Source organism: Athene cunicularia (genome assembly GCF_003259725.1).
Source record: "Athene cunicularia isolate RWA chromosome 11 unlocalized genomic scaffold, athCun1 chr11_part2, whole genome shotgun sequence".
NCBI classification, from domain to species: domain Eukaryota; kingdom Metazoa; phylum Chordata; class Aves; order Strigiformes; family Strigidae; genus Athene; species Athene cunicularia.
The window spans coordinates 262,369-273,111 of record NW_020799114.1 but is presented as its reverse complement, the minus strand read 5'-3'; positions in this window follow the sequence as shown (position 1 = coordinate 273,111).

The following is a 10,743-nucleotide window of genomic DNA, read 5'->3' as shown; positions in this document are numbered from 1 at the left end:
CAGCCCATCACCACGCAAACACCCAGAAAGTGCCAGTGTCAGCGGTCAGTGGGTACGGGGATGTAGGTTGCAGAAACAGGGGCTGCCCAGGCCTCCCTCCCTGCAGAGCAGTAGTCTGCCCCTTCAGATAAGATTCAAAGAAATCCTGTGGATTTTTCAGTGGTTTAGCCTTAGATTTTCTGTTTATATTTGCATAACTAGGAATCTTCCATTTGCTTTGTGGTTTGTTGTTCCTCTTTGATGCTTCTTTGAAGCATCATCCATATTAAAACTTGAATTGTCTTCAAAAATTAATTATTTAACTGGTGTGACATCCTGTCTAAACATTCATGTCTTCATTTAAGACAGCCATGTGTTGATTAATTACCAAATTAAGCTACTCTGAACCCAAATTAAGAGTTTGCACTAGATTTTGCAATAGTTGCATTAAATCTTTTAAAATTTACTAACTTATTTTTAAGTGATGCTGTTTTTACTTTAGACAAGGCTTTGATTTCACTTCTGCCATGCTTATGTGCTTTTTCTTGCATTATTTTTTAATTTCTCATTCACTCTTCCAGTTCCCTGCCTCCCAGCCCTCTGTTCTCACCCTCCCATGCAGTGCAATGGCTTTTTTTTCTCCCTAGCATCTCCCTTTTTCTGCAGTGTCACTGGCAACTTGCTCCTGTTCTTCTGGTCTCCACTTCCCTGGCTATCAGTAGCCTGTACCTGCGGGTCCTGTCCCCTCTCCTCCTTCCTTGAACTCTCTGAGTCCGTTCTTCTCCCCTGTGGAGACCCCAGAGGTTATGAACAGAAGGATGGGCTCACCTGTGTCCCTCCACAGTGCACGATGAGGCAGGTGCTGAGCGGGAGTGGCTGCAAAACGCCAGAGGCAGTGCTGGGCCCCTTCCAGCAGCATGTATGCAGCTGCCCTCGGGGGTCAGGAGCAGAAAGCCGGGTGCCCACGGGCCACCCTGGCTGTCGGGCTGGCCACGGGGCAAGGATGGGAATGTGGCCAGGGCAGCAGGGAGCAGGGGGCAGGGGTGGGAATGTGGCAGAGCTCCTTCGGGTGCCTCCGGTCCCGCCTTGCGCATCAGGTTGCCCTGTTTCCTCTTACTGCCAGACTAGCTCCGAAGAAGGAAAACAAACCAAAATATGTCAGTGATTTTGAATTGCAAATCTGGGTGTTCAAGAGCCATGAAATGAGAAATTTAAGGTGCTTACTACAACATGAATCCACCCATGTTGGACATGAGTAGCATTTCCTATTTCTGCTCAGAGCCCTGAGTACATATCTCAGTTAAACCAGATGTCCGAGCAGCTGTGGCTTCAAAAACAGGGTTGGGGGGGAAACAGGGAGGGCTCTGCTATGTTCATTATTACAGACATCGACTGTGGCAAGGAGAGGTTAAAAGTGTGCCTAGAACTACATATTCAAAGTTCATTTACTATTTCAATTTTAATGCTGGAAGTTCCTGTGTTTAATTTCCATGTAAATATTAACGTGTTGCGGCATATAGGTAATATTGACATTTTCCTTTAAAAGATTCTCTTTTTGGTGGCTTGCCTCTTCTTTACCCATTTTAAAACTGAATTTTTCTACATTCATTTTTATCTTGGCATAATTTTCCTTTAATATTTCTGGAAAAAAACAGTTTTGCAAAAGACTATTTTAACTGTAAAAAATACATTACTTGTTCAAGATAGGGGGGAACCTGACAGAAGTTTCCTTGAAAAACACGAAAGCCTTTGTGCTTCAATGTAAAGATTTCCATTTTCTTGCCAGAAATATTTTAGCAACGTGCTGCACCTTGCTTTCAGAATTGGCCTTAACTTTGATATTTCTGCCCCTCCAGCCCTGCTGGGAGAGCCCAGGAGTCTCTTCCAGCCCCGTTGCCCGCATGCTGTGTCCCTGTGGGAGGCCACTGGCCACATTCCCAAACTGCAAAGCTTGGCACGATGGTGCAAGCTCAGCTGGGGCTCCTCGTGCGAACGCTTCAGGCTGCTGCTCTGCCGTGAGTGCGGCACGGCCACTGCTCTGCCGAGGGACCTCCCGTGGCAAAGGCAGCGACTGCTGGGGGTTCACCCAGCTGTTGGGGAACACTGGGAGTGTTGAACAAATGACAGACAGTGACTTGGGAAGCGTCTTGGTGGGGAACTGCTTTTAGTGACAGGTATGGCCGTGGTTTGTTGGAGACAAGGGACAAACCAGGACCCTCACAGACAGCTCTGATTGTCCTTATCCTCAAGTTTTCAGCTTGGAACATGAGGGTGTTTCTTTGTAGAACTGCTGAGCACTCACCGTTTTGCCTGAAACATATGAAATGCTATAAAGTTAAGTGCTTCACAAATCAGAACTAGACATTTCGAACCAAGCACCTAAAATTAGAGGACACATCTAGTGCTTGAATCCCGCTCTGCCCCTGTTCAGCATTTGTGAAGTGCGGATAATAAAAGTTTTTCCTCACAGGGATGCTGAGATTAGGTAATGCTCCTGGAGAATTTAGATAATGATGAATGTCATAGACATTCCCAGAAGGAGATTAATAACAATGTTTTTCATGAGGTTTGAAAAGTGTGCACTAAATGCAAGTCGGAGCCACACACTGAGTTCTGAGAGAGAAGAGGAAGCACTGACTGATGACCTTTCCTGTGCACATGATCCCCTCTGTGAATAAGTCCAGGATAGCACAGGATCATGTCTGGGAGTCCCTGTCAGGTGTTTACACGGAAGGGCCCAAATTATGCTGACAACCTTAATTCTATCATATCCGGTTTTCTAGTAGTGTCTTGTAATTGTAGTATTTTTCTGAAATAGTTCTACTGTAGGCATTATTTTTAAATTAAGAAATCCCATCTGTTCTCACACATATTTCCATACTCAGTCCAGTTAATGAAAACTGCAAGGGTTAGGCATTCTTTGAGAGCCTTCCTCAATAGTAAATGCTAGTGGAGACACCAGAGCATTCTCCTGGCTATTAATCTGCAGATAATAGAAGGTCCATTTCTTAAGTACACACAGAAAAGGAGAAGAAGAAATACTGGCTATGACACAAAATGAATTGTCTTCCTCCATGCCCTTGTAACCTAGGGCATGTAGTGCAGGCTGCCAGCCATTGCGTTACAGATTTAAAAGTGCTGGAATCTCTCAGTTCTTTAGCAGGTTGCCTGATGGATTGGTGAGTAATGTACTTGAAGAGTGCATTACTAAGCCCCAGACTAATGGCTAGCTCTTGCCCATGGCTTTTGCTATAGATCATTCATCGTGCTATTCATAAGCTCTCTGCCAGTCTGTCTCTGGCACTTGTTGTGCTGCTGCTGCTAACACCATTTGCCTGATGAATTCTGCACGAACAGCCCCCACATTTTCAGAAGGCAAGTGGTAAACGAGAAGAAAAGAGTGAGTCATGGTTCTCCAGCAGTTCTCCTCTTGTTCTTTTGGAGGACAAGGTAAAGGATAAGGTGATGGACGTGACACTCACCCAGGTGCCTGTAAAAACGTCTGGGGTTTTTACACACCACAGGGCACCTTCCTATCACTTTCTGAGGAATTTGTACCTGGGCACTTTGCTTTCCTTGCAGACCATGGTAAGATAGAAGCAGGAAGGAGAGGGGACTGGGTTGATGAGCACGGCTCCCCAGAAAGGAAGGAGTTTCTCTGGCGTGTGCTCTGGTGTGCCAAAATGCAGTTATCAGGATCTGGCTGTTGTGTGAGCCAAAAGAGGTAAAATCAAGCTTCACAGCAAAGACGACCTCCAGGGCTGAGTGCTGGGCTGGCTTTGGTGGACAGGGCAGATGTGTGCAGAGATGCCTGAGTGGCCCCGATTCCAGACCTGGCTTTGGAGGCTTTCCTCTTTCTTTAGTCTCCATGACCTTAACAGGACCCCAGGGTAACTGTCCAGGAGACGTGGCTCCCTGGCGTGGTTGCGACTAAATTCAGGTCCCTCTGCTACTTTCCCTTTCACTGCACAGCCCAAAGGAGCAATCCAGACAATGGTCGGGTTAAGGTGGTGACCCATCCCACCTCCTGTTGTTTGAGCCATCCAGGACTCTTTCTGATTCCCCAGTCCAGTCTGATAGCTTTGCCAACAGAGAAGGTTTAGGCCTTGCTCTGCTATTCTGTCCTCTTTGCCGTTGTATTTTTGCAAGAAGTAGTTAAACTTCTGCAGTTCTTTATTAACATTATGGAAAGGATGAAGCCTTCACACTAAGGAATTTCCTCTACAGCAGTCATAGTCAAGATTGCTGCTAAAACTAGACAGCAGAACCAAAACTGTGAAAACGATGCAGATGAGGGAAGTTCTTCACTTCCAGTAGTCCTATGGAACTAGAAATGGCCCAAACTGGGCAACAAACACTTTACATTTTCTAGTTTACTCCACATGTTAGGAATGTTGTGCCTTTTGAGGGAATAGTATTAATGCATCAATGTACTTGGGCTGCTCAATATTCTATTCCTTTCGAGAAAGATCTCTTTTTACTGAGGCTACTTTTCTTCATGCACTTCGGGTACAGCCTGGGCACCTTTTCATTGCCCCAAGCAGGAAGCAAACTCTGGTTCTTTGTGTTATTTGCATTAATTCTACAATGAAAGATCTGAGGTATCTTGGATACAGAAACAGGTGGAGGATGCAGAGGGCTGCACACAAAGACAATGCTGCCAAAAAGGAGCATGCCATGAAACCAGAAATTCCCAGTGAGTATTGCAAGTGGGTTTACCTGCACGCTCTTTTGGGAGGTGTTTCTGGGAATAAAGCGTCATGAATCTATTCTTTCTTTTGACCAATCTGTCTCTTTCTTATCTTGCCTGTATAAAACCTTATAGTAGCCTATATTTAACTGAGAATATCCTCTGCTTGTTTCCTATCTTCTAGCCTGAGCTTTCTTTAACAAGCACAACAGCATGCTGCTCTATCTTCAAAGAGGAAATTAATTCCGTCCGCAAAAGGGTCAAGTGCTAGAAAGTGCATAGCAATGCAGTTTGCATGGCAGGATCCAGGAGATATGATGCTAATAAGATTCTAAGATGAGAACAGCAGACTGGCTCTGGGGATTCAGATGAAGGGTTCTGTAAATTTTAAAAGAAATGGTCTCCAAAAAGTAATGATGTCTGCTTTCCAATTCATTAATAATGTGGAGCAGGGAGATGGGAGTGAGAAGCGGGCCATGCTTTGAAATATCAAAATGTAACAAGGAAAAAAACAGTGAGAGCTCATCTCATTGGGGTCATAAAGCTGGGAGAAACAGGCAGGCTGCAGGAGAACATAGTGTCAGTGCCTGGAGGGAAGGAAATTGCATTGTATGTTCTGCTGTGTGTAATTTATGCACAGACTCTTTGCCAATGTTGATGTAAAATTTCTATGCTGAAAAAGATGTTGCTGTATTGACAGAGGTTTTTCAATGTTCTTGTTTAAGGTGACTTACTACACAGGATGTCTGATGGATTTTAAAAACATATCTGAGTTGTCTTAGCGTATTTACAAACGACTCTTGGTAAACCTTCCCCTTCACCTTTTTGCATTGCATGCATGGAACTGAGCAACAAGAACCTGAACCTTGTTTGTAGTTAATAGTGGAAGAAAACCCCTCAGGCAAAACCTAATGAACCAAGAGCAATTCTGAGCTTTCCTCCGCAGTATCTGGAGAGGCTGTGCCTTTCCGAGGGCTGCCTGGACACATGGGTGACCTTGCTGCTTTACATCACGAAAATATCCCATTGCTGGCACGGCGTGTGCGCGGAGCCGCTGTTGTGCAGGTGCGAGGCTGGAGCCTCTCCCTGACGCGTGCGGTTTGCACCTGGTAGGAAATGTCTCTGCTTGGAAGGTGTCCAGGGCGAGAAGGTGTGCAGGGGCAGGATTTAGCTCTGCCTTTTATTTTGACAAAGCTGTTGTGATTCACAGAGTGAGGTTGAGGTTCTCCTCCTCGCTTCTCCTTTTATCTGTGATATTTCCTCGCCTCGCCCCGTCAGCAGGGACCGGGGAGGTTCTGGGGAGTGGGCGTGCCGCGGAGCCCCCCCGATGGCGGGCAGCACGGGGCCGCGGAGCCCCCGGCCCGGGGTGCAGGGCAGGGACCCCGAGCCCAGGGGCTGCCGCCTCCTCGGAATGTGACACTGCAGGGGCAGCCGGGGCTGGCAGCCGGGGCTCTCACCCAGCCCTCTGCTGGCCCTGGAGTCAGGGAGTTTTTAAGCCCCACTAAGACCAGAGTCCTGCCTTCGCTGCACGGTGCTGCCCTGGAGCTTTGTTCCTGTGCTTTGCTTTCACAGTCTGCAGCTCCCATCTGCTCTCTTCAGCTTGAGTCACGTCATCTCAGCAGCTCAAGAGCAGTAATTTCTCTTGGGTACAGGGGTGGGGGTTCAAAGGAGTGTGTAGTGAGTGGTAGCGTGTCCTTGGGATACCCTGTCCTCGCAGAAGAGCTGTTTTCATGGGCACTTCTGCTGAGTTGTAGAATCAGGAGTGTCTGGGATGTGGTGGGTGATTTTTGGGAGATAGCCCATCCAGTCTGGCCGGGGGGCTTGACCTGAGTTTTGTTTTCTTGCTAAAGTCACAGCGATGGAAGCGGGTGAAGTGGGGCTCTGCATCACGTCTGCAGCGCGCTCACAGAGCTGGTTTGTCCTGCAGTGTTTACAAATGCTGCGTTTCTCTTCATCAAGGCACTGTGGGGTCCTCACTATTGCCAGGTGTGCCTCGACTGTCCCTAGAGCCAGCCACCAGTGCACTGGTGCCAACTTCAAAAGCCTGGAAACCTGTGTTTCCTTCTGCCTGTTCTTGGTCTCCAGTGAACACCATCAACCCGAATTTAGAGGCCTTACCACGAGCTGCAGGGATGATGCAGCCATGTGTGTCAAATCTTCCACTTTCCTCATATTTATGTCTCAAATGTTTCCTTGGAGAAGAGCTGGGGAATTTGTTTCCTCAGGAAATCTCAAGATAGATTGATAAGAATTTTCTTGAAGGTTTTCCAGTGAAGTTCCTGCTTGTTATTCAGTTTCTCAGCACGAGGTTACAGAATGACTTGCCTGCAGCCACACAGTGGGTCAGTGGAGCAGACAAGAGTTCACAGCTGCTTCCGGGGAGGTTGGGGTGTGCATCAGGACTGTCTGATGGCATCGCTAAAGACATGAAAACCAGCTGGTAAATGGAGGCTTTTGGCGTTGATGTGTTTCACCTAGCCACCTTGGAACCGAGTTTTGTGTCAGGGATCTTCCAGCAGAAATCGTTCTGGCTTGGAGCTTGGCAGCAGCATTACTGTAGCCACCAGGACCTTGGCACGAGCAGTTGTATTTTTAAGGTCTTTGCTTATGGTGAAAGGGAAATGAGCCAGCATTCCAGTGTAAAATATAAAGACTTCATAAACCCACATTTCCTGAGTTCTGTGCCCCAGGTAGACTGACTTATGTGTGATGACCACCTCAGAAAAGTTATGCGTTCCTTTCTGATTTGCATCAGTTTGCTGATGACTGCTTTTCCCAAACTTTTATCTAAAAGAGAGCAAGAAGTTTTCTCTGTTCAAAACCTAAAGCTTCTGCTCTAACTTGGGAGCCCACTGCTGGACACATTCCCTAGTCTTCCTGAGTGACAAACATCTCCTGTCCCCATCAAGCTGCAAAAGCCTGCAGAAGAACAACTGAAAAATGAGACATCTAAATTTATGCAAATCTGTGAATGAGATGTCTTCTATAATCGTAGCAGCCAGGCTTGCAACAGTCTGTGGAATCCTTTTGAAATAGAGTAGGAAATGCTAGGAGGCAGTGAGCTCTCTGGTGTCCTGGATGTTGTACCAGAGCTTGCTCTCCAGGTGAGAAGCCCAGCTCTTAGTACCTGTGCTGTAGTTTATACTGCTACACACTAGCTTTGTGCTTGCAGGAACAGTTGCCTGCGTTCCTCAGGTTGCAGAAAAAGTAGACAAGGGTATTGCAAATACTACCTGTGATTGTAGTGTCTCATGGCACCCTGCTTAGGGAAAGCTGCAGCTGTGTTTCTCATCCTGGAGCTGCTCTTTGCAGTCTGAAAGCTCTCATGGAAGAAGAATCCTCAGCAATCCTGAAAAACTGTCCTGAGCATTTTCAAATGGTGCCTTTAGTTAGAGGAGGCATCTCTGAGTTTGCGATGCTGTCGCACTAGTGACATCATCTGCACGTCTGCCGTAGCACAAACCAGGCTCGTTCTGGCTCACACACCCGCCAAGCTGTCAGGAGAGACTCTTGGCTCTGCACTTTGGCATTTGATGTGGCTGGACACACAAGTCCTTGCAAGAGTCAAGGTTAGGGCAGTATCAGCTGCTTGTCTTCCTGTAAGAGAGCTCCTGCGCTCTTTCACCAGGACTTGGCTGTCAGGAGCATGAGGCGTTTCAGCAGCTGCCCTGGCGGTACCCGGCAGACAGCGAGTTCCTCCCGCCCAGCTGCAGGGTGCAGAGGAGCGGGGCTAAAGGAGCCTGTGAGGATCTGCCTGTCCATCTTCATGCCCTCACATGTGGTATTCTGACAGCTGTGGTCTACCATTTAGGCTCAAAGTCTTCAGAGGATGGAGACCTCACAGATCTGCAGCCTGAGACAATGACACAATGATTGCCAGTTCAAACTGTCATTTAGTCTAAAATGTTTTTCTTAATCTCTCACCTAATGCAATTTAAGACCATCAATATTTGTGCTTTCTCTCACTGGCACGGGGAAAGGATCATATTCTTGCTGTTTGCAGGAGCTGTGGTTTTATTTGTCTGAAGAGATGATTCCTTCAGTTGTTCTTTCTTCAAGCTCAATCATTTGAACTCCTTCACTCCCCCCTTAGGGGTCATGTTTCCAGACCTCAGTTCATTCACACCGCTCACCTCTGGGATTTATCCAGCTGCTCCACTCGTCCTTTGAAGTGTGGTTCCCTGAACTGGACACCATGCTTCAGCTGGGGATAAAGCACGCGGATGACTTCACTGCTTTGCAGGCAGCGTGCACCTGATACAACATTTTCCCTTTCCACGCAGTGGTGTCACTGCCTGGCACTCGCATGGGCCCACAGCAGCACCAGCCCCACCTCCCTGAGCTCCCACCCAGCAGCTCTTAGTCAGAGCTGCAGTGATTCCTGCCTGGGTAGACCTGGCACTCATCTCCATTGATTTTCACCTCATCTTCCCAGCTCATTTCTCCAGTTTATGAGGTTTTAAATCCTGTCCTCCAATAATCTTGCAGTTCCACCTCAATGTGTCATTTGCAAGTGTAACTAACATTCTCTGTTCCACCACCTGCACTGTGAATATTCCCCAGCACAAAAAGAGCAAGCCCTTGAAAAGCTCTAGGTACATCCTTCCATTTTGACAATGAATCATTGATAAATACTCATGTGATGGGGCTCTTCAACAAGTTGTACCTTATCTAATAGCAGTTTTACCTGGATCATATTTCTTAGCTTGCTTACAAGAAGACTATGTGAGACAGCATCAGGAACTTTTACATAAAGTCAAGACATGTGACACCTGCTGTGTCTCTTCTATCCACCTTTTACCATTTTGTGGAAGGAACTTAAACAGATTAGAGAAGATTTGTTCTTGACAAATCCACATTGGTTGCTACCCATCTCCTCGTTATCTTTCAGGTGCTTACAAATTGTTTAATTACTGGTTTTCCAGAAACAGGAGCTAAGCTGACTGACCTATAATTCTCTGACTTCTTTTTCCTCTACCCCCTTTTTATAGGCAGACACCTATTTGTCAGTCTTCCAGTAGTTCATGAGGTCTTAAATGCTCTCAAATGCTCTTAAGTCAATTCTTCACATACCCTACACTGGGATTCCTTAGACCCAGATAGGTTGAACATTCCTGACTTCTAACTGCCCGCCATACCTGCCTGAGTCTAAAATCCTGCCCCTTCGCCCTTGGTATTAACTATGACTGACAGCCATCTTTTTTTGCTGTTAACCTTTTAGACGAGACTGGAGCAAGATGCTTCAAAAGACTGGTCTTCTTAGTGTCATATCTCAATAACTGTACTGTTCTGTGGAGGAGCAAGCCAACTCTCAGTCTTTCCAGCAAATGCATACGTGCCACTTCTGGTTTCCCTTGTTGGTTGCACTTCATGTTGTGTTTTTCTATATTTTCCGTCTACTTGCTCCTGCTTTCATATTTGTCTGATTGTTTCCTGTTTGTGTTTGGAGTCACCACAGAGCTGATGGTTTAGCTGAGTTCATTTCACACTACACTGCTAGCACCTCCTTTGCACAGTGTCTGAACAACATTCTTCGGAGGAACTGGCCCCTGCTATGTTAGTATTTCAGTCACACGAGGCATTATACCAAGTCTTCATTAAGCCCATTCAGTTGTGTTATTGAGCATGAATTAAGAATTAGAATCGGAAAACCACAGAATACTAGAGTTTGGAAAGGACTTTGGGATGTTCGCAGTCCAACCTCCTACTCAAAGCAGGACTAACCTCAAGGTTAGATAAGGTAGCTCAGGGTCTTGTTCGGTTGAGGTTTCATGATAAAACTTCCTCAGAGGTCCCGGAGGTGGTGAGACAAGTGCAGGAGAAGTGCTTGCTGGAGACCACAGCACAGTCCCAGGAGCAGCACCTCCCTGTCAGCCAGTTACTGTCCTGACTTACTGTGTTCCTCTTCGTACACAGCCTGTCTTTCATCTTCCTTCTCTGGGCTACCCTTGCTCACATGAGAGTGCACATGCATGTCAATGAAGAGTGGCGTCGTTTTACACTCCTGCTTCCCCTTCCTCATCATCCAGGGTTTTGTAAACCCAACTGATGCTTATAGGAGCTGCAGAGATCCC